General features: G+C 38.7%; 1 protein-coding gene across 1 annotated transcript in view; it reads left to right on the forward strand.

Moving 5' to 3' along the window:
* Positions 1–22,376, forward strand: part of slit3 (slit homolog 3 (Drosophila)) — a 240,093-nt gene that overhangs the window by 145,739 nt on the left and 71,978 nt on the right. The gene's annotated exons all lie outside the window — the stretch shown is intronic.

Genomic DNA, 22,376 nt, shown 5'->3' on the forward strand with positions numbered 1-22,376 from the left:
TGAATTATCCTCAGTTATAGCCTTGAATGACTGCAGAGGTGGCTGTATAAGTACTTGTACGCATTGCTTGCAAAGATGAAACCTACCTGTTCATCAGCCTGAAATTGTGTAGTCACTGACTCACATTAAACTGATACACACCCAAATACAACACAAACAATGGGATGGGAAACATTGTATCTGCCACCTGCTGTGCTCTGCATTTCTGCGCTCCATGTGTGTTAGCATATGTGGGTGATTCCTCCTGTATATGGGGATACATTAATGTTCTTACGTGTTTGCTTCCAGCTGTGTGAGTTATTGAGTCTGTGTTTGCGCAAGTGTGTGAGGAGAAATTGTGTGCGTCTGATCTGTCTACATTTCCAGAGCTCCTCATTTGTCACTATACTCAGAGGTGTGACCGGCCACTGTGCAACGAAAGCTATATTAGTAAAAAGGTGTCTACTTTTTCCGCACCTGTATGTGTGTACAAATGCATGTAATTGTGCATGAATGGGTTTCTATGTGTGTCTGTTGCAAGGCTTTACTGTTAGTACAGAATCAGGTTATTATTTTCTTACTCTGTTCCCTATATTTTGTGCTAAAATAAAGAATATAAAGGTTATAGTGTCAGATCCTGATATTAGGAAAAAGCAGCTGAAAATAAGTTTGTTCTGTGATGGTGGCATTGCTGATAGCTGATAAGGTTAGTTGTACTGTTTTTGATTATCTTAATGAGGAATAATCATATAGGAAATCAGGCACAGGCAAAGTGAAAGAAAGATTAGCCTAAAAAAACAGGCAAAAAGAAGAGAGAAAAGTGGGGTGATTCCACTTTTTCCAACCTGTCTGTCCATCTTTGGCTACATATGACTTGGAAAATATGCCGGCAAATTATTAGAACTACTAGAAATTGTTTGGTTTCCCAGTTGAGTTAAATGTTGGAAAAGAACAAGACAAGAATGTGATTTTTCTTATGGTTTTTAGGGTTTCCAACACATTCTGACAATAATTAGGTATTATAGTCATCAGCTTGAAAGTCTGAGATAAAGTCTCATTGTCACATAAATGTCTACTATATCAGGAATAATATTCACAGAGAGACTATTAAGGGCAAAGCTACCAAGTATACATCTTCTGTGATAAGGATGAGAAGCCAAAGAAGCCTGGGAAGTTGGCAGAATTTAGATTTTTAAAGGAATTTTCTCCGTAATGCTGATTCCACCTTTGTCTGCAGTGTATTTTTCACTTTAAATGGCCCATTTAAGAATTGTGGGGTCAAAAATGTGATCAAATTCAATATGCATAAAGATGATATACAGCAGAAAGTAGGTATGTGATGCAAAAGCTCAGAGAGATTCCCAGCAGTATCAGACACATCTTGATTAGTATCCTGCTGAAGTAGGTGTGATTGTTCTTGGTGCAGTCTGGTGCTGCTAATGTGCTCACATAAATGATTAAATAGAGCAGAGGATACTGTGGTAAATGGTTCAGTGTGTGGCAGTGTAGTCCTCATCCAAATCAAAATAAAATGTAATCACCGCTACTATAAGTAATAAAATCAATGCACGTGTTCATTATAAATGATACTTCATGACAGTATTGTAGGTTTTCATTAAAGCCATCGTATCCTTTATCTCCACGTTTTATTTCCTTTTATAAGTTAGATTTTTTTTCATTCCCTGGCCTCACTTTTGCTCAGCGCACAATGAAAGTGATAGGGGCCAGATAGAGGGGGATCGGCAGTGCGAGATACAACATATTAGCAATTCATAAGACTCTGACAGCTGAGTGCTCGGCAGGATTTACAATTCACTGTAAATACGCAGCCGTTCCATTCACAGCAGACAGCATGACAGCACACAGTATATTCACTGAATGTGACGTTTTAATAAAGGCAGGTGTGTGTGTGTGTGCGCGCGCGTGTGTCTGTGTGCGTTGAAGTGTTTGTGTTCATGTGCAAAGGGCATGAATGACAGTAAGCAATTCTGCTGCTGGACTGATCTTCATTTCAAGCATCTTAACGCACACGCACAGACAAACACACGCATTCGCCATACAAACAGATGCATGCGTATTCACACATATCCGCGCACACACAAACACAGACGCAGTCCCATCTGTTCAGTTCTTGGGGTTGAGTCCGTGATCGTAGTACAAAATGGATGATAGAGATAACGGTGACTGGAGGTCATGTGACTGCACCATCAGGTAGGTGTATGTATTTTTGATTGTTCACACCTATGTGCGTCTGTGTGAGTATCTTCTTGTGCTTTTGTCTTTTCAAGGATCGGTTTAAGTTTTAAGCCATCGGCTGTTCAAATGGCTGAGCAGCACTGAGGTTAGGATGATTAGGTTTAGATTAAAGTTTAGTGCAGTGTTTCTATTACACATTCGTTTATCCATCAAACAGAGGTTAGGTTGTTTGTCAAGCAGAAATATCTCCAGCCTGGGGACTTGACAATTTGAAAATGTCATCTTGATCTCTGGGAAATTGCAAATAATATTTTACGTGTTTTTAGACATGTTATAGGGTATTAGTCAGTCAAGAAGATAGATCGAAATTATAAAGAAAACATATTTTTATACTTTAATAAAGTCCTAGTTGGAGTAGCATCTGCGATCCACTTGGTCAGCAGTTTTCTATATTTTTCTTTACCTGCTCAACCACCTGTATTCATATTTGCGCCAACTAGCCTCTACTTCACTGCCGTTATGAGTTATTTTGATTGTACACTTAGATATAGGCATTCTTGTATATTTCTGGCATCTGCACGTAACATTACACCTTCATGTTTATGCAATAACTCTTTTGCTTTTACATGTGAGGCCTTTTCTCTGTTCTTTGCAATAAATGACTCTCAGCTTGCTCGAGTCGCACTTTCAATTTGTTTGATCCACTAAATTGATGCCTCTGGTTCCCATCCAGAAATCTTCTGAACTGGGCCAAATTTCCCTCGGAAGGGCTGTTTGGTTTCCAAGTGCCGCTTCGGCTTGCTTGACACTATGTTAGCATTAGCCAACTTTTCTCGACAGATGAAACACTCAAGGCTGATGGGTTGTTGGCGTCCTTGTCCAGCTTATATGTGATACTTCTAGTGCCAGATTTTTTTTACTCTTTTCTTTAGGTGGAGAGTTAGTTCTAGCTTTACTTAGTTTTCCCTCTTACAAATTTCATTATCCCCGCTGTTTTTAATGTGTGACATTCGGATAAATCCAACCATTCGGAGACTACGCTTAAATATAGGTATTCCCTTTGAAGCACTTTTTAAATTATCTTTGGGTATCTTTGTGCTGCAAAAATGGTAAAAATGGTAAATGGGCAGATATTTTACTATATAGCGCTCTTCTACGCTAATTGAGCAGCCCAAGCGCTTTCTACTACAAGCCTCACACATACTGACACAAGCACTTTGTTTTAACACCTAAGTGTTTTTATCTCTCTCTCACACACACACACACACACACTGATGGATGCATTGGGGGTGAAAATGGCAGGCTGGAGGAGCTGAGGATCAAACCACCAACCCGCCAAAATGCTTGCATATGAATTATTGGTGTAATAAATATAAAATACAGTCATTACTTTCCGTAGGAATTTAATATTACAATAATAATGTATGTTTTCCATATAAACCAACCATAAGATATAAGAAAGTGCATAGGTTGCAGGCAAATAGATATGTGTGTGTGTTTTAGTAATTTGTGTGTGTGCGCATCATGCTAATTGAAAGAAGTGGATCTCTCTCTCTCTCTCTCCCTCTGTGGCACTAATGAATCTCCACTTTAATTAATCTAGTCATTTTTAATTAGCCAATGTTTCTTGGTAGACTAGGCTTTATCTGAGCTTAATATGTTTCACAGGAGCTGCTTTGACTCGTCAAAGCTGAATATTTGGGTGTGCGGCTCATTTTGTAAAAGCTAAATGGATTTGAGTTTGTTAGTTTCATTAATCTTGTTATAATTGATAATATAATGGAAATGAAAAGGAGTGATGGGGCTTTTTTTCTAAATAAAGTTAGACAACGTGTTAAAAATTCAGACACATTTAAGATAAAATATTTGACCTGTCACAAATTGAAAAATTTGCGTATGCATTGACTAAAAGCTGTAATCATTTCTCTTTGCAAAAAAAAAGAATGAATTCCTCGTTTTTATTAATACGAGTGTACTTTTAATCATTGCATTTTTCAAGGTTTTTTTTTTCCCCCTTTTACACTTTCTGTAGTTTTTGCCACGTATTGTTCTTAAGCATCACAGTTTGACTCACGTTCACCTCCTGAAGAATCCGACAGGAAATAATAACAAACAAAAAAGCATACCGTACTAGTCGCAGGGAAGTGATCTCAGCAATTCACAACAAAGAGCCAATTTCTGTACTCTAAGAAAAGAAAAGTTTCTATGATGTTAAGGGTTTGAATGCTGCTTCTTTCTCTCTGGCTTTGACAGAAGAGTTTTATTTTCTGAAGAAGCTTAGAAAGAAAGACAGATGTGACTAAAGAGCCTTTAAATTCACCATTTCCTCTGATATCCTTTCCCCTTACTCATATGTCCTTAGATAGTCTCTTTCGCTCTTGCCTCCTCTTCTCTCTGCTCTCTCTTTCATGGTTGCCAGGATGAAAGTGGAGGATCGGTGTTGTAAAAGCAAGGCAGTGCTGGGCTATGATTTATTTAGACCCAAAAGGGCTGTGGTTACTATCCCATCCTTTTTGCCTGGAGAGACAAGAGACAAGAGAGATTTGGGGAGGTGGAATGGGTAGGGGGGGTGTTAGCAGAATGGGGGGGGGGAAAGGGACAGAAGGAAGAATTTGAGGAAAGAAGAAGAAAAGAAGGCATGTAATACTGGTGCTGTAAAAACAGCCAGTTTCCTGGATATAACTTATTTATCTACTGTTGAGGAGAGAGGGAGAAACAAGGCAATACAGAAAAGAAGGTCGAAAGGAAAGTGGAGAAATCCATAGATGCAGAGGAAGACCAAAAAGATGTGCAGTGTGCAAAGAAAAGGAGCGATAAAATGCAGGGAGAGAAGGCAGAGATAAGAACAATAGACAGATACATACTGTAAAAGTGATGCAGGACAAAAACAAACAAGAAGCAGAAAAAGGGAGGCAGGTGAAACCTTGTCCATTTGTTGCAGATAAACAAGACCAGAAGAAAGAGATGTAGGACAGAGCGGTATAAAAGACATCAGAGTGAAAGGGAGATGAAATGGCAGACAGAAAAGAAGGAAGAAACACTGATGTGACATTAGCGAGTAGAAGAAACTCTGATAGAAAATAGATTGAAAGGATCAGAGGGAGGAGAGCAGGGAGGCATTAATTATTGATGGAACAAATGTCTGACTGACTGACTCAATTTGGCCCTTTGTTGTTTCCAGACCACCAAGGCTGTCAGATAGACTCAGAACAGGGTTTCTCAAAGTAAGGACGGAGACCCCACTGGGTGGCTGATGTTTTGATTTTCCGGTTTTTAGTTTTTATCAAGATTGGTTGGCAATATGGCTTAATTTTAATTAAGTGATATGTGTTGCCTCCATTGCTTAGATAAACATAACACAAAGATGTTATATACATGCATCTATTATCTGTTAACAAGAATGCCAAATATCTGTATTGTGAATGGCCAATCTAAACTGCTGTCCTAATGCGTTATTGCATTGGCGCTGTTTTGAGATTGACCTGTGCTGTAGGGCATCTGCACATTCTTGTTAATATCCGGATAGTCATTTTCCACTGCCAAGTAATGAAGACCCACTCTGATACTGCCATCTTGGAAAATTAGTCATTTTAGGTAAGCTTTCTCTGCTAGAAAATTAGAAGAGTCTTTAGGCTGCGATGCTGCAAACAAATATCTGAAATTAACTTTTTAGCTTTTATGCAATGGCTGGTATACTCATAAAACATTGCCTGAGAGGACTCACTATTCATGACCAAAATAATGACAGCTCAAACGGCCACGGCAAGTGGAGGCAGAGGCAACAAAAAACTGCACCTTGAATAAGTGGTTTATTTACACCGCATAAAATCAGTTGCAAAAAGGAGATGTGGTGTGCAAGTAAAGGTCTGTGTGAGTGAGTGTGTGGATGTTAGTGGGAAAATGATAGTGAACTCAAAGTAAGTGCATAACGAGAGTCTCTCTGAAAGTAGACAGCTTTTATAGTGACTGGCATCACTGGCCCAGGCGCTCCAAGCCAGCTGAAGTGGAAGACTCCATCAACCAACATGTTTCTGGAAGAGACGCAGTACAATGAAGCCACAATGCTCTCTGTTCTTTAGTGCCTGCATTTTTGATAAAAAATGCTCTCGTGGAGCATAGAAACAAATGTGCATTTAAAGCCACTTTTACCTTTAAAGTTTCAAAGAGCGCAACCAAACACTTGTTATTAAGGTGTTAAAAAATTTAAAACATTAACCAGTGAACTGGTAAATTATGTGTTCATTTTGAATTTCAAACCATGTTGGGTAATTAAAAACCACACATTGGTTGTCAGAAAACACATCATGGAGCATATCTCTCTATCAGGCAAGAGATGCCCTTTAGAAAGGTATCTGTGCTCCAGGGAGACTCGGCTGAAAGGTACGAGTGATCAGCTTTCCAGTTCTGGGACAGTGATAAACCTTTATTGGAGGATTCTCCCGAGCACAGTTTGTGTTACCGTGCACCTTTTTTGTAGAGCAGCGGAAAGTCATTGCTAAGCTTAGACAACTACAACACTGGGTTAAAGTTGTTGGATTAGGGCATGGTCCCATTTAAGAGAAGATTCCAATCCCATGCCAGGTGTAGCAGCGATTGTGTTACGTAAAGATAGCAATTATTTCACAGTTCTGGGTGAATACCAAAATGCCTAAACAAGCCTGGGATCGTTTTTCTATCACACGTGAAAACAGAGGCAGAGTCACCCTTGATTTGTTCTTTTGTTTGGTCTTTACTGAAAATCAAGAAAGAATGCACACCGGGGTGGCCTTATCATATTCGTCATTAAACACCTATCAGAATCAATTAGTGCTGCGAAATAATTCTAAACAAGTGGTTTTCCTAATGGCACACATTATGGATGCATGTCACTCTGCTTTCCCACTAAACATGAAACAAAAAGATTCATCTTAATTACTTGACAGGTCCTTTCATCTCTATGCAAGCTTTGAAGGTTTCAGATTAATATTGGTTATGCTGATAAAAACATTTTGATTGTTTGCATCCTTTACAAAAATCAGACTTGCTCTAAAGCATATCCTGTTCTGACCTGTATGTTATAAGCATCCTAAGCGGGGTGAAGACTTGCTGTTGTTTTATCTCTCAAAAGTCAAACTACGAATGCAAATACAACAACGGAGACTGAACTATGACTTTTCTTCAGTGCATTACTGTGAAGAGCACCGTGATCATTAAATTCAGCAATCCCACAGTCGGCTTTCCTCCTAATACTTTGATTCCACCGTTTTTGTATTTTTTTTTTAAAGCCTTTGATGGTCAAAACTGTGTGTGCTCAAACTTGTAAGGCCAATAAACACAGCAGAAGTGGAAATGTAATTATGTGATAAACACAGTCTTTATATTTGGCAGAGAAGCTGCTCGATCCACTTTGTCAGTTTGATTCCCGAGAATACCTCGTCCTCGCAATCACGTCAGCGCAGATGGTAGGCATTCCTTCTGCAGCGGCTAATGACTGTGTGTGCCAGCGCACGAAGTGTGTTTTTACTCAGCGGGAGCTAATTTAATGCTGAGTGCCAGTGCTGAATGCAGCCAGCCTCACACTGCTGTACCTTGTAGTCTTTCCCATGTACTCTTCTATTCCTTTGTACCAACCAAGAATTCAAAGTAGCAGACAAAAATGTCTTCTTGTTAGCCACAAAACTTGTTTTAATTTCCTTCCTTGCACTTTTTTAAAAAACTTGTTTTGACTTATTACTGCATGGAGAAGTTTTTTATAACTTCATTAATTACTGTAGAATATTAAGTGTGGTCTTGGGATTAGGGTTGCCAGCCTGTAAGGGCTTTATAACCTTAAGGTGACAGTTTAGTCTAGCCTATTAAAAAATTATACAGTAGATTGTAGCATGATGATTTGTTATTCACTGCTCTGTTGCATTTGTTTGCAGGAGGGTGCAGTTTACGTGGTTTATATTCACAAGGGCAAACCAATTAATTCTAATTCAGCAATGTCTCAATCAATAATATATAATCTATTTTAAAGCACTTACCACATAGCTAACGCCTGATTTTGAATTCCATTGTGTTTTGGCAAGTGCGTCTGCGTGTCTTTGAATGAGTTAATCCACTTAGTGCATGTGTCTGCCAGGCCACATCAGAATAAATGATGGGTCCCTGTGTGATGATGAATGGTAATTTAGATTTAACATAACTGGACTAACGAGCGCACTAATGACTCCAAAGCTAGCCTGGACAGCTCTCACTCGACAGGCTCACGCCTTGCATCCCAATGAGATGGGGAAAGGGCACCCAACTATGTGCACATGCATACGCAATCATAAATTCATAAACGGTTCTGGCAGCGAAGCACATCCCATACACAGATGCACACATGCACCAAAACCACACACACACACCACATAAGCTAAGTATGTATGTTTCTGAGAACTCATTGAGTAGTTGCGAGAAGCCAGGTCAGGCGGATAGGAAGCTGATTAATTAGTAATTATTCATCGGCCAGTTTTCAACCAGTTGAATTAGATGCAGTTTTTGCTCACTGATCTTTTGACTCGCTTTTTTTCCCCTCTCTTGACAACGAAGATTAATGAAAATAAATGATAAGTACTTCATCATTTTCAGATATAAATAGATTTCATTAAAAAGAGGGTGAATTTTCACTTAATCGTTTATCTTTAGATCTGAAAGTTTTTAAGGTGATGAGACTTTGTTGCGTGTTTCACTACAAAGTCACTGCACTCAATTACGCTAATGAACCTTGGCATTTTAATTGTGCTGCTTTTTGAGGGAAAAAAACACGCTCTTGCGACAAAGAACCCCACTATTAACATTTCCACAGGCCAATAACACGTACAACTGCTTTATCTGTACAGCCTGTTCATCCGAACTATAGTCTCATAGTGGGATGTTACACCCATGTAAAGTGAAAAGCCAAAATCAGCTTCCAGTGCTCCGGAAGTGTCTAGCCTGGTCACTCATGAGGAAATTAATATGGAATTAATTATTAAAAATGCAGAAACTTATTGTCTGTAATTGTTTTGGTAAGTTTATGTTAACAAAGTGATACAAACAGCATCAATTGCAAGGCAATTAACAGCCTCTTTATTAAAATGAAGCTAGTTTAAAGGTATGTTGCATTTCATTTGCATTCATCTTTTTAAATCTATTTAAATATATTTTGTATATTTACAGTCACAAAGAGCAAATATGTAAAATAAAACTGAAGCAAAACTTGCATATTTTTAAATAGTGTAAGTGATCCATCTTTCTGTTGATTGCACACAAAACTTTCAAGCACAGCTAGAGGGGGGAGGTGGTTGAGAAAGGACTGAGCTTTAATAATGGCGAGAAGCAGAACAGGTGTCGTGACTGAACTGAATTTTATTTCTTTAAACACTGATGTTTTTATTAATTGCAACCAAGACCGATAGAAAAATCGACACGTGCAAAAACAGACAGATGAAGGCGGGGCAGGCAAAATGGTTTGACAGAAAAATCGGAAAGGAGAGCGAGAGTCTGCCATTTACATGACATGCCCATATGCACATTACAAACACACAGAGAGCTAAGAGGTCTGAGAAGCACTCAGAAGAGCAGTGGATCGGCTGCATATTTTATGATCACTTTTCTCGGCGAAGCACAACTTTCTGTGCCGCTAAGAAAGAAAAACGAGAGGGACAGAGTGAGAAAAAGGAAAGTGAAGTGCATGTGTGTGTGTAGCAGTGAGGTTTTGGCCGACGACTGTCATAATTCATGAGGGCAGACGGACAGAGTTGCTCAGTGCACTGTAACTTCACAAGGTGACTTTCACTTTGCCTGTAACTCCCCTTTTCAAACACAGACTCGGTTATGCAAACTGTCAAATATTTCTTCATCTAAATTTCTTATTACCTCTTCTCTTTGTCTTTATACTCTTCCTCTTCTTTTTCCAGTCATGTATACCTCCTCTGCACATTTGCCTTCCTTTTAATTCCTGCTTCCCTCTCATCTTTTAGATTATTTACTCGCATCTCTTCTGCTAATTTCTGCCATGCTTTTTCAACCACATTTACCCAACCTTTCATCAATGTTTATAACATATATAAATAAACTTATTTCCATGTTAATGTCAAATAATGGTTAGTCAAGCTGTGAGATTATGTATTTGGATAGTTTGGTGATTATTTTTACAATCAGAGAGACCAAAGTGACCTATTTCTCCTACTTTTTATTTGTTTGTTGCTTTATGTGTACATCCAGCTTGAAAGCAGGAGGCAATAAATTATGTTTCCACCTACTGAGCTGTTGACCTCTTGGCCTCAGCTTCACTGATTGAGGCTCCGTACTTAAATCAGTTTAGCTGCAAGCTTAAAAACACAAGAAATGGTGAAATAGGAAATAAGGAAATAATCTCACGCACTGCACTGCCAGCAGGAGAGCTGTGCTTTCTTTATGAGAGTGATGTGTCCTGGCCGAGCTGATCTAACACTTCAATGCCACATTAAGGTGAAAAGGCATTGTCTGTGTTGCACTCCTATAGGCTTATACTACATTATATTATGTTATATATGTTATGTTACAGTCGATTAAAACAATTAAAACATCAAAAATAAGAAAAAATTGTTAACCCATGTTTCGTTTGGCAACCAAACTTTGGGAATTTTATAGATTTATCTATATAAGTACTGTAATATAAAAATACCCATGTGGTTTGATTTAAATGGCGCATGATGCATGAATCATCTGCCTTCCAGGGTTTCTAATGGTTGCTTCAGCTGAACTGAAAGCCGTCACAAAGCAAAATAAACCAACTCTTTCTTAAGATTAGTTAACGGAAAATGTTTAGTCCACTGTAGGTAAAGTAACTTTTGCCGTGAGTGTAATTTAAACCTAATGCCTGTCCAAATAAAGCAGTTGTTTGTACAGCTCCAGTGGTACAACTGTCAAAATTAAACAACAGTTGGTGGGTACAGAAAACCACGCGCACATGTGTGTGTATATGCGCTTGCCTTACACGTCAGAATATCCCCAGTGCAGTTGGTGTGTCTCTAGCCTCAGTGCCCCCAGTAACGATTGCATTGCTGTGGTTGCCTCCTGCCTCCAGATCTGTCTCGTATCCGTGACGCGTGGGTGCTGGATTGAAGCCCCCGAAAAAAAACCTCGCTCAAAACTAAAGTTTAGTAATACAGAAAATGGTGATGTGTGTAGGTGTGTGTGCTTGTGATGATTCAGAAACAAATTCCCTATAAGTGGATGCATGTTTTCAAGTGTCTTTGTCAATGCTTCTCCATGTTTGTGCACACGCGTGTGTGTGAGTGCGTATATGCACAGTGGGGTCAGAAGAGAACAAAGCAGTGCAGCTTTCTGCTGTTCAGTGATTTTGGTTTGGCTGGCCTTTCGGCTTCACTTTGAGTCAGCGGGCTCAGCAGAGCCATCACACCCTGGCAACAACCAGCACCCTGGCAAAGACAGAGGGTCTGACCTGAAAGAGAAGGATGAGGCGCAGTGGGAAGGAAGGAAGAGAAAGAAAGAAAGGCAGCGGGTCAAAATGAGAAAATGAAAGAGGGTCAGTAGCAGTCAGAAACTAAAAGTTTAGAAACAGCTGTATAAAATGTACTGGAGGGTGGGTATGGAAAGAAAAGAGAGAAATAAAATCAATGGAGAGGAGCTGAGCTAAGTATGCAAGGTAGCTACTGTTTACAAAATAACGACTTTTTTGGGGGGTGGGTGGGTGAAAAGTTGTGGAAGAGGAAGAACATGCTGGGAGGATATAGGGAATGAAAAGCAGGCCTTCAAAAGAGAGAAAGAGGCACTGTGACGGCTATTTTTCCATTGGAATGGCAATAGTGGGTTTGTGAGGAGCCAGCTTTGCTTTGGGAGGAAAAAAAAACCTGAACTGTTTAAATTATTTAAGGAGTTAAAAAAGTGAAAAAGGTGCATGTGATTAAGAGCAAGGAGGGAAAAGCGAATATTCATAACATATGTAATGACAAAAAAAAAATCTTAATAGCATATTACTTGTGATGTTACAGAATTTAGGGCGTAACTGTCTAAACAATTCAGATTAATATTCCCATGAAAACACAGCAACCGTGATTATTTTGTAATCCTAACCTAACCAGTCCAGTGAAAGTAAAAACAGCAAGCCTATTATCTAAAACTTTTAGTCCTACAGGGGACTTGAACTCAGATCCCATGAGGGATGGTTGTGTGTTGGTTTGAAGCTAACAGCACCTCCCAGCGTGAACTTTGTTGGCCTTTATGGCTGGCTGCAACATCACCATCAGGGGAATTGTGTGTCTCCCATAGCAGACCTCCAAATTCACTTTCCCTTGGCATTGCTTTAAAGGTGCCAGCTTACTTAAAAAAAAAGAAAGAAAGAAAAAGATTTATTTGGGCCTTTTTATCCATTTTTTTTCAATGGGAAGCAGAGTAGACAGGAAAACAGGGAGAGAGAGCAGGAAATAACTCCAGGCAGACTCACACCCAGGCCCCTGCAGTAGCCTGGGTCTCCTGTGCAATCTGCTGAGTAATACCAGTGGCCATGTCATCACAATTTAAACAAATTAGGCAACACCAATTCTTTACCGCTTGACATCATTTGACATATTTATATGATAAGATGTTGGAAAGAGGAATAGGTGAAGAAAAACAAGTAAGGAGCACTGACAGTGGCTCAGCATTTTCGCTGGCCAAATACAACCTACCAAATCTTGGTTGGTGATAATTTCTTTTTACCTTGTTGTTCATTCCATCCAGCTGTTTTACATATACACACATCTACAATTAAATATACATAATTTAAATATCCATTATTTTAATATTTATGCTGCTGAAATGAGACATTTTTAACTTTGGTTTTGGTTCTGTTTAATAAAAGATTGCATAATGAAGGAGAGAGGAGGTGAGGCAGTGTAAAAAATTTAAACAGCCATGCAGGTAACACATTAAGTCAGTACCAGCCGATTTACACAGAGGGAGGGAACGGGTAACGCAGAGCTTATGCAGAGGTGGGACCAGCTTCAGATATTGGAAGAGCTCGATGCCAGCAGCCTGACCCACGCACAATTAATCACATCCCACTGGGTGGCAGGACAGGAAAGAGGAGGAGAGATGGTGATGAGGGAGAGGAGTAAGAGAGAGTGAAAGGAGATTTAAGATGGAAGTCAAGCAGGGCTAGAAGACAATTGAGAAAAGATGGGAGCAAAATAAAAGAACAAGGGAGGAGGGGAGTGAAAGAAGAGAGGCAATCTGCAATCTAATTTGTTGTCATTTAAGGTGTAATGGTCTCTTCAGTAGCTTTTTATGTAGATGTCTTCCAACCTTTCTAATACCCTTTTTTTCCTTTCTTTTTTCTTTCTTTTTTCTCACACGACTCCTCCAAGATTTTCATTTTAGAAGCCCATATTATATTGCATTCATTATTCGTTTTTAATACAGGGCTGAATGATTATGAAATATCACAAAGCAAAAACCTGGCATTGTGTTCTTACACACATATTCACACACATGCACACAAATAAGCCCCTGAGCTGCTCTCTCTCACTCTCAGGCGCACACATACAGCCTCCTGCCAAACCACATGGAATTGTCCAGTGATGAACATGATGTGGTCCCGTTTACATAGTGTCAGCTAATTTGATTAAAATCAACATCATCAGTTTGTGGTGTCAAGGAACGGTTTTATAATCTTACCCCACATGTGGGCTTTCAATTACACCCCACTTCAAGAAGCCTGGATGTTTCACCAGGATTTCCTTACTATTCCACTGATTTATATAACTCTTTTCCAGGAATTTGGTACACTAACAGGCATATTTTTCCCCCTTCGTCCTTCTGAAAAGCTTGCAGCAGTCAGCACCCACTGGTCTCAGTGAGGAATAATGCAAACATCATTATTCAGTTAATTCAAGCACCAATACGGCAGCCTTTTCTTCCCTCTCTTCGTCTTCCAGCCTGTTTTTGTGCAACTATATAAAAATAACAGACCATTTTTATAATGTCAACATTTCACTCAAAAATGATTTGTACTTTACTGTTTCGTACATCAAATAAAAAGTGGTCACTCGTGTACTCATTTGTCATAATTTTAGACTTAAACAAAATTTGGTTAAAAAATAGCTAGTAATTTTCTCAACCTCTCAGTGCTTTTTGGGGTTGGGTTGTAAACAGTTCAGCTTTCCCAGAGTGGTTTCCAACAGCAACACTCTGGAAATGTCAATTTTCTCAGAGATGAGTGGGTGAAATTGAGCGACTTTGGTTGTTCAAACACTCGAAAGTTTATTAAACCAGTCCGCTTAGCTCGCACACGCACATGCGCGCATATATGCATTGAACAACACGTATACACAAAGGACCGAAAGCTCTCACACACACATACTTGACAGGTACAAACAGAACACACATGCAGGATTTAACACCAGGCTGCCAGAGAAAGTAGGCATTAAATCCCGTGGGAAAGTTTAAAAAAAAAAAGAATGAGACAATTCAAGTACTAAAAGCTCTTCCTCAAAGAGCTTTACTTCTTTTCCAAAAGCCGTAAAGCCTGTTTGCAGACGTCATAGCCTTTTATAGATGTGTTATAGTGTTAAAGTCATAAGGGTCAAAAATCACTTACAAGTAAGAATCTCCTCATCAAAAGACATGGATACAAGGACAGGAGCATTCATTGATATATTCCATTTCTTTCTCTGTGGCTCACACTCTCAGCGTCCTCCCACACACACACAATCTAACACATACACTTATGAAGATACTCTAGTTTTCATTCAAACAGTTGCATCCTTGAAATCTCTTTCTCTGCTCACAAAACATACCCACAGACAACAAGGCAATAATTCCAAACGCAACATTGCAAGCACACATACTCGTACACACATGCGCACCTACATGTGCAGAAACATTGCACAGGGCTGCACCATAGCGTGACTCTCTGTGACTGATTACTTCAAGGGTTGGTAGTCTCATTGTCTGACTCGGCTGTCCAGCCCTGAACATACACCCATGCACACAGACATACACAAACATATTTATCTCTAGATGTCCCTATAGACAGATCCCACCACTTGTCTGTCTGTCATTAGGTAAAGGAGTAAATCCTTAAAGGTTAAATGGACATGACCTATTTGATTGACATGCATTATAAGTTCCCTCCTTGTTACTTTAGCTCTCTTTGTAATAAAAGTGTGAGGTATGAAGAAGTTAGGCAAATGTGGCATTGAAGTGTCCGTGCATTTCATTTTGCCTCCTCTCCTTAAAGCTGTAATGAGGACTGGGGGAAGATTTTTTTGAGGGCTCTTCAGACAACTCAAAGAGTCTTTAAGGCCTTTCGATAGTCAGCCCCTTTACAGCGTCTGTGTGGGAAAGCACTCAGAGGAAGAAACTCAAGTCAGAATTTAACCACTAACATTGCTTTTATATATATATATATATATATATATATATATATATATATAATATTCCCACCCCCCCATCTCATTTTTAATCTGTACAAAACCTGTCTGTTAATGGCACAGTGTGGATCGGGTTACTGTCGGTTTTGGCCAGATTTGGCTCATTATTTGGCCTCCTCCCTGTGAACCTAACTAGCTGGCTGTAGTTTTCTAAAAAAAATAATACATATGCACCATACGATGAATTTAAATTAGGTATCATGTAGTAGCTACATAAATGCTTATGTCAGGAGATAAACAATATGTTGTAAATGCAAGAAGCTTCCAGGTCAGAGGCTGAATTTAAACCTTTTAACACTCCATACTCAAAATCAATGCTTACATTGGCTTTGCAGTTAATTTTACTACATGCTTTGAATAAGAATCAACATTCATCTCTGAAACAAATTGTACTTGCTTTAACTTATCCAGCCCATTTGCTTTTCAACTCATTTTATTTTCAGCCAAATAACATTTTGCATTTAATCTGTCCAATCAATATTTTTTCAGTCACGGCACTGGAATTCCAATTTCATCCTGAAAAGATTCAATTTAAAAACAGGCATGTTTGCTTGATTGAACCTGATAACATTAACAGCAGAATAACCTTTTTTTTTGCATTTTATTTTAGGTATTTATATAGAATGGAATTTCACTCAGCTGTAGACATAGTGTGCTGAATGCAGCAGGTTAGTTGGAGGTCACATTACCATATTCAACAGTATCCAGCTGGTAAAAAGTATAGCTAAATCTTACTCTAATTAAATTGTCCACTCCTATCATTCTTATTGTTTCTCTGTATGTAATCCTTTACATTTGTTTAATCTCTGGCAACAGCCTTCAGACCTATTAATGTCCAAAGAGGGGCATGGGAACTTATTGTGCTTCTGCTACAATTGCCAGAAGGCCAGACAAATAATAAAACGGAGAACTGTAAAAGTGAATGGATTAAAGTGATGTAGTAAAGAAAGTTTATCAGAACTTTACATGCTCCTCCAGGCAAATCCCCTGATAGCAGTTTTTAGGGAAATAATTTGATTTTGCAGCAAAATTGTTCCACTTCAATTGTTGGCGTCATCAGACCTCGTGCTTTTAAACCGTTCATACTATGCTCTTATCTTTTCCGATACTTTTCTTGGACTAAAACCAATAAAGACCCCTGGTACATCTCAGCATATGCAACAGATGTTAGAGGAAAAACCATTTACTCAACAAATTGTCACTATGACATCAATGGCATTCATCTAATAGGACTCAGAAAAAAGGATTTTGTATTCTCATATATTTGTCATGACAGAGGCTGCTCTATAATGACTGAGGCAGCTTGATCAGCTTTACTAACAAAGCAATCGTAAGCAGAGCCATACAGTTACTTTGTTACAGTTTCAGTCAATGGTTTCTTTCCATTAACAAAAGAATATTGATTTAAGATTTCAGGGTAGACAGATTATATGTTGTTTTTATTTTTTTATTTTTTAAAGAAAATTAAAGTTTGTAAAGAAAGTTTTAAGATTTAAAACATATTTTTCATATAATTCACTTACAAGGAGAAAGTAAAGACTATTTTATGGCAAACTTCACATCCTGTTTGGTGATTCAGTCATCACTCCTGTCTTTTTCACAGACCATCACTAACGTCAGTGATTACAGGAGAGACTAATCATATTAAATGTGAAGTCAATATTGGTTGTAATCACAATCATAAAGTCACAGTGTTGTGTTTTAGTGGCTGTAGTAATTCAGACGTTCAGACTGTGTATTGATCTGTGTCTGTTAAGGCTGATTGAACACAATAGAGACTAATAGAAAGTACTCTTTATTACATACATAAACTTGCACAATGGCAGACTCCCGTGTACAACTGATTATGTATGAAAATACACCCAGGCAACCCTGAGTTTAATATATAAAAATTCTTTTTTTAGATAAAAGGTCAAATAACTTGGTGCTCAAAACAAACCTTGTGGTTACATCATTCTATAGAGCGAGGGCATTTTATTCAATTTTAATTTCAGATAAAAGACTTAAAATATTACATTGCTCTTAAGAGTCCCAGAGGCTTGTGTACATGTAGAATTAGAAGTAAAAAACATGATTAATGAATCTATTATTCCTTACTTAGCTGATTTGTGCAATGATAGCCAACGATCTTTTTTATATTGCCTGATAAAAAAAGTCAAGGAAAAATGGTGAGATCAATATTAGTTAAGTTCAGTATGTATAACCTTAATTTGATCTTGCGAGTACCAGGTTGGATTCTCTCTTTGCTTCACAACGTCGTTAGTTTTTCAACGCTTGATATGTTGTGCATTTAGAGACTCGAAGCAGTCTGGACATTCTCGCCTGACCTCTGGCATCAACAAAGCATTTTCACCAGACAACTGCTGCTCACTGTGTATTTTCTCTTTTTCGTAGCATTCTCTATAAAGCCCTTGTGTGGGAAATCCCCAGTAGATCAGCAGTTTCTGAAATATTCAGACTAGCCCATCTGGCACTAACAACCAGTCACTGAAATCACCTTTCTTTTCCATTCTTCTTAGGCTGAACTTAAGCAAGTTGTCTCAACCATGTCTACATGCTTAATACATTGGCTTGCTACCATGTGGTTGGTAGCTAATTTGATTTGTGATATTTCCATTAACAAGCAGTTGAACAGGTGTACCTAATAAAGTAGAATAAATAGAATAATCCTTTAATTGTCCCACAAGGGAAAATTTGGTTTTTGAGAATGTGCGTGCATTGGGAAGAAGAGATTGACGAGCTAGGCTTTGACCTCGGTGTGTAGGCTGCGGCAAAGACACATACGATAACATTGCTCTCTTTCACACACACACAGATGCATACAAACGCGAGCGATAGCATCTCCCTGGTGGGTTGCCTCTAAAGAGTCTCCTCCATCACTGACTGCAGAAACCCTTTTACTGCAACAGAGAGATCACTGCATCGCACAAACACGCAAGCATGTACACTACATGCTGACTCAAGAATACACACATAAAAGGAACACTCGCACGTGGACACACACACATACAAACACGTAAAGACTGGCAAACACACGCACATACACACTTTCAAGAGTCATGGATCTACTCTGCAATACCACTGCAGCGGTCACTGCAGCCTATCTCAAATTAAAAAGAAAAAAAAAGCTGAATAGGCATTTTATAATAGAAACATTGTGTGTTGCAAACACTATTGTTGGAAAAGTCCTTGAGCTCTCTTTTACTGTGACTGCAAAAACAAAATGTGATTTTTCTTCCAAACTGGCTTTTCATGTATAATTAACCTAGAAGGCAGAAATGTAGGAAAACCAAATTTCAAATTAAAAGTGATACATATGAAGAGTTTGTTTCTGATAGGAGGCAAATATAAGGATAAAAGTAGAAGGGTGAAGTAAACATTTCACCAACAATAATAATAACTGACTACTAACTAACGATCTCCTGGTGGTTTTTAGTTACAAGATTAAAAACAGATAGGAATTTAGACTACTTAGAACTACCAAGGCAGGTGAAATGATTTACACATATTAAATATCTCTGTTAACCTCCTAATAATTGTTTACCTCACACAGATTTTGTACAAAAATAGCAATGCACGACACTGAAAATCCAAAGAATGCTTTCTTATTCCAAACATAATCCCACCACTGTAACCCAGAATGCTAATAGACAGTGCATAAACATGTTTTCTTTTCCTGACTATATAACATCACTTGTGAAGGATTTGTAACTGGGAGCATGATTACGTAGCCGTTGTTCCTGTTTGCACTGTGTTTTTTGTGGTGTAACCATAGTACAGTGGAACCCCGACTTACGAATACCCCATTTAACGAAAAATTCAAGTTACGAAGGCACTTAACGGCAATATTTCTGCCCGTGTTACGGCAAAATGCCCACGTAACGAAATCCACTGGCTCTGATTGGCTGAGCCCAGAATGCCTACAATGCCCACAATGCCTTCCGAATCATGTGACAACCCCCTTGGCGTTCGCTGTTCCACTTGAACGGCGTATTGTTGTTGCAGTTAGCAATTAGCCTATAGCCTATCGTTCACTCAAAAGGCGCGATGGGTGCTTCGACATATGAAAATTCTCGATTTACGAAACCTCGGGAACAAATTAATTTTGTATGTCGGGGTTCCACTGTATGTAGTTTTAAGGCTGCAACCAATTCTGACTCGAGCCATTTTGGTGCCCTAATTGAACTGGCCCTTTAAATAGCCAGTCCCTGAATACAATGATACCTCAAAAGTTAACTCAAACTCAGCCATGCTTAGTCTGCTTTTTCTTAATTACTATTAATAATTTGTGATTCTTAAAACACACCAGTGTAATGGTAGTTTAACTACAGCAGCTTATAATATATCAAACGTTAAGTAAACAAAATCTAATTGTTGTCAGATTTTGTTTACTTTAATTATTACAGAAATTGTAATATCTTTGGGAGACCATAAATAAATTAACTACACAGCAATTTTGACTTAAATAAACTAATGAGATTGTTTACTAAAAACAAAGATAAGGCAAACAACAGGATTATATACGTGTAGGAAATATTTCATATGTATGAAATATTACTGAAGTTAGCACTGTTCCAAAAAGAAAGAAATTGTCACTATGATAGAAGTTGAAGAAACTCATATATAGAGAGAGTGTCCCTATTCAGCTGAACCTATTTAATAAACTTAAAGAAAAGCCTCCCTCAAACAGCTGGAAGCAACAAAACCATTGGCCAAACATAAGTAACTTAAGTAAGCAAAATAATTTCATGTCTTATCTAACAATCACTCAGCGTCTCTCAATTCCTCTCTTTGCATTTTTTTTAAGATCCCTTCAAATCAAGGAATACCTCATTTTCTTTTGCAGGCGTAGTTGTGGCTTAAGGCGTGTAAAATGCGCTGGGAAACATGGCCACAATATAAAACATAGTCATGGACTTTTAAATGATGTATTTAGTGTTTACCTTGGCGTAAGTCAGTACAGTCACTACTTTATTAAGGCAGAAAGAAGTGAAGGGGGCTGAACAGGGTGAGTGGGAAAATAACTGACAGGGAAATTGCAGGGGGAAATTATTGTTATTCCACAATTAAATTATATATACTGGGTGGAATCACTCCTGACAGGGCTGACCATAGCAGTGCTCCCGATGTGTGTGTGTGTGTGTGTGTGTGTGTGTGTGTGTGTGTATTTGAGAGTGAGTGTGAAACTTTATCCGTCTACCAAGGCCACTGAGGCTATACTGGCAGGGAGGAGAATGTGGAAAGAGAATCGGAAGGAGAAAGAATTAACGAGAAAGAAAAGTAGTAACATCAACAGAGTGAAGCAAAAACAGTCTATTTTAAGGCTGAGTGGGTGTTAGTAAAAACACAGCAAACCCCCCTGTAATGAACCTATTTGGACCAGTGACGACAGTACAGTATGTAAAATAAACCATCCTTGATTTTTGTGGTTGAAATCAAACCTGGGTGACACTGTATGTTTAAGCATAAACATAATGCAGATGCTGTGAAAAATCCTTTCATCCTGAAATTCGGCCATTTGTCAGAGAAATTTGACCTCGTCCTTGTCTTAAAGCATTAAAAACACACTGTCAAACATGAAAAATGAACGGGTTTCAGATATAAAAAAATGACCACTCAGTCTTCATTCTTCTCGAAACAATGACTCTTTGAATACACAAGGTTTCGGGTGATATGTAAAGTAAACTAGGCCCATTTTCTATCCAGTAAAATTAATGATCCATGAAACTTGGGGGAAAAAAACAAAGAAAATGGTTGCACTGGCTTGTGTGGATGTTGGCTTCAACAAGCCTCCAGAAAAATTATAATGTAATATAAATTTTGGAAATCCCGGGTATTCTATTGTAACAAGGATCATTCATTAACTCATGACTTCACTGTGTACTTTGTCCCGTGAAAAATTGACTTCAGGCCATTTGAACAGTCCTGCATGTTCTGATGAAGGAGGTCATAATTTTTTTTTATGTTCTCCCCACATCCATTTGGAAGTTTCTGTCTATTTTGATTATATAGAATCAGTGGTACAAAATCTGTTTTTAATTCAATGTAAAATAATATTTTTATAAATAAAAACACATAAAAGTAAAATCTTCCACTTTTACTTCTACTTTTAATGTATTTTAATTTGGATGAACTTGTGGATGCTTATTTACAGCTTAATTATGTGCTCTTGCTCTTGAGAAGTCAAGTCCACTTGAAGTCGCCATCTGGGAAGTGAAATTGGTATATTGTGACGTAAATTCTTAGTGGATAAATTTGTTGGGTCATGAAAAACAAGCAGATATCTGAACATCCCTTGTGCTCTCCATCTAGTGACGAAATTTGACTTGGACCCAAGTCGACCCTTGAAGACTCATGGACACAGAAAGTATAGTTAGAGCTTTAGTTGTTTTAGAAAGGTGACATATAAGGCAGCACGGTGGCACGGTGGTTAGCACTGTTGCCGCACAGCAAGAAGGTCCTGAGTTCAATTCCACCATCAGGCCGGGGTCTTTCTGTGTGGAGTTTGCATGTTCTCCCCGTGTTTGCGTGGGTTCCCTCCGGGTACTCCGGCTTCCTCCCACCGTCCAAAGACATGCAGCTTGTGGGGATAGGTTAATTGGATAATCCAAATTGCCACTAGGAGTGAATGTGAGTGTGAATGGTTGTCTGTCCCTATGTGTTAGCCCCGCGACAGACTGGCGACCTGGTGTACCCTGGACAGGTCTCGCCCTATGACAGCTGGGATAGGCTCCAGCGCCTCCCGCGACCCTGAAAAGGATAAGCGGAAGCGAATGGATGAATGGAATGGGACATATA

Source organism: Aulonocara sp. 'chitande type north' Nkhata Bay, linkage group LG2, assembly GCF_057382095.1.
Source record: "Aulonocara sp. 'chitande type north' Nkhata Bay isolate Kocher_YH1m ecotype deep benthic linkage group LG2, A_spYH_male_GT1.1, whole genome shotgun sequence".
NCBI classification, from domain to species: Eukaryota; Metazoa; Chordata; class Actinopteri; order Cichliformes; family Cichlidae; genus Aulonocara; species Aulonocara sp. 'chitande type north' Nkhata Bay.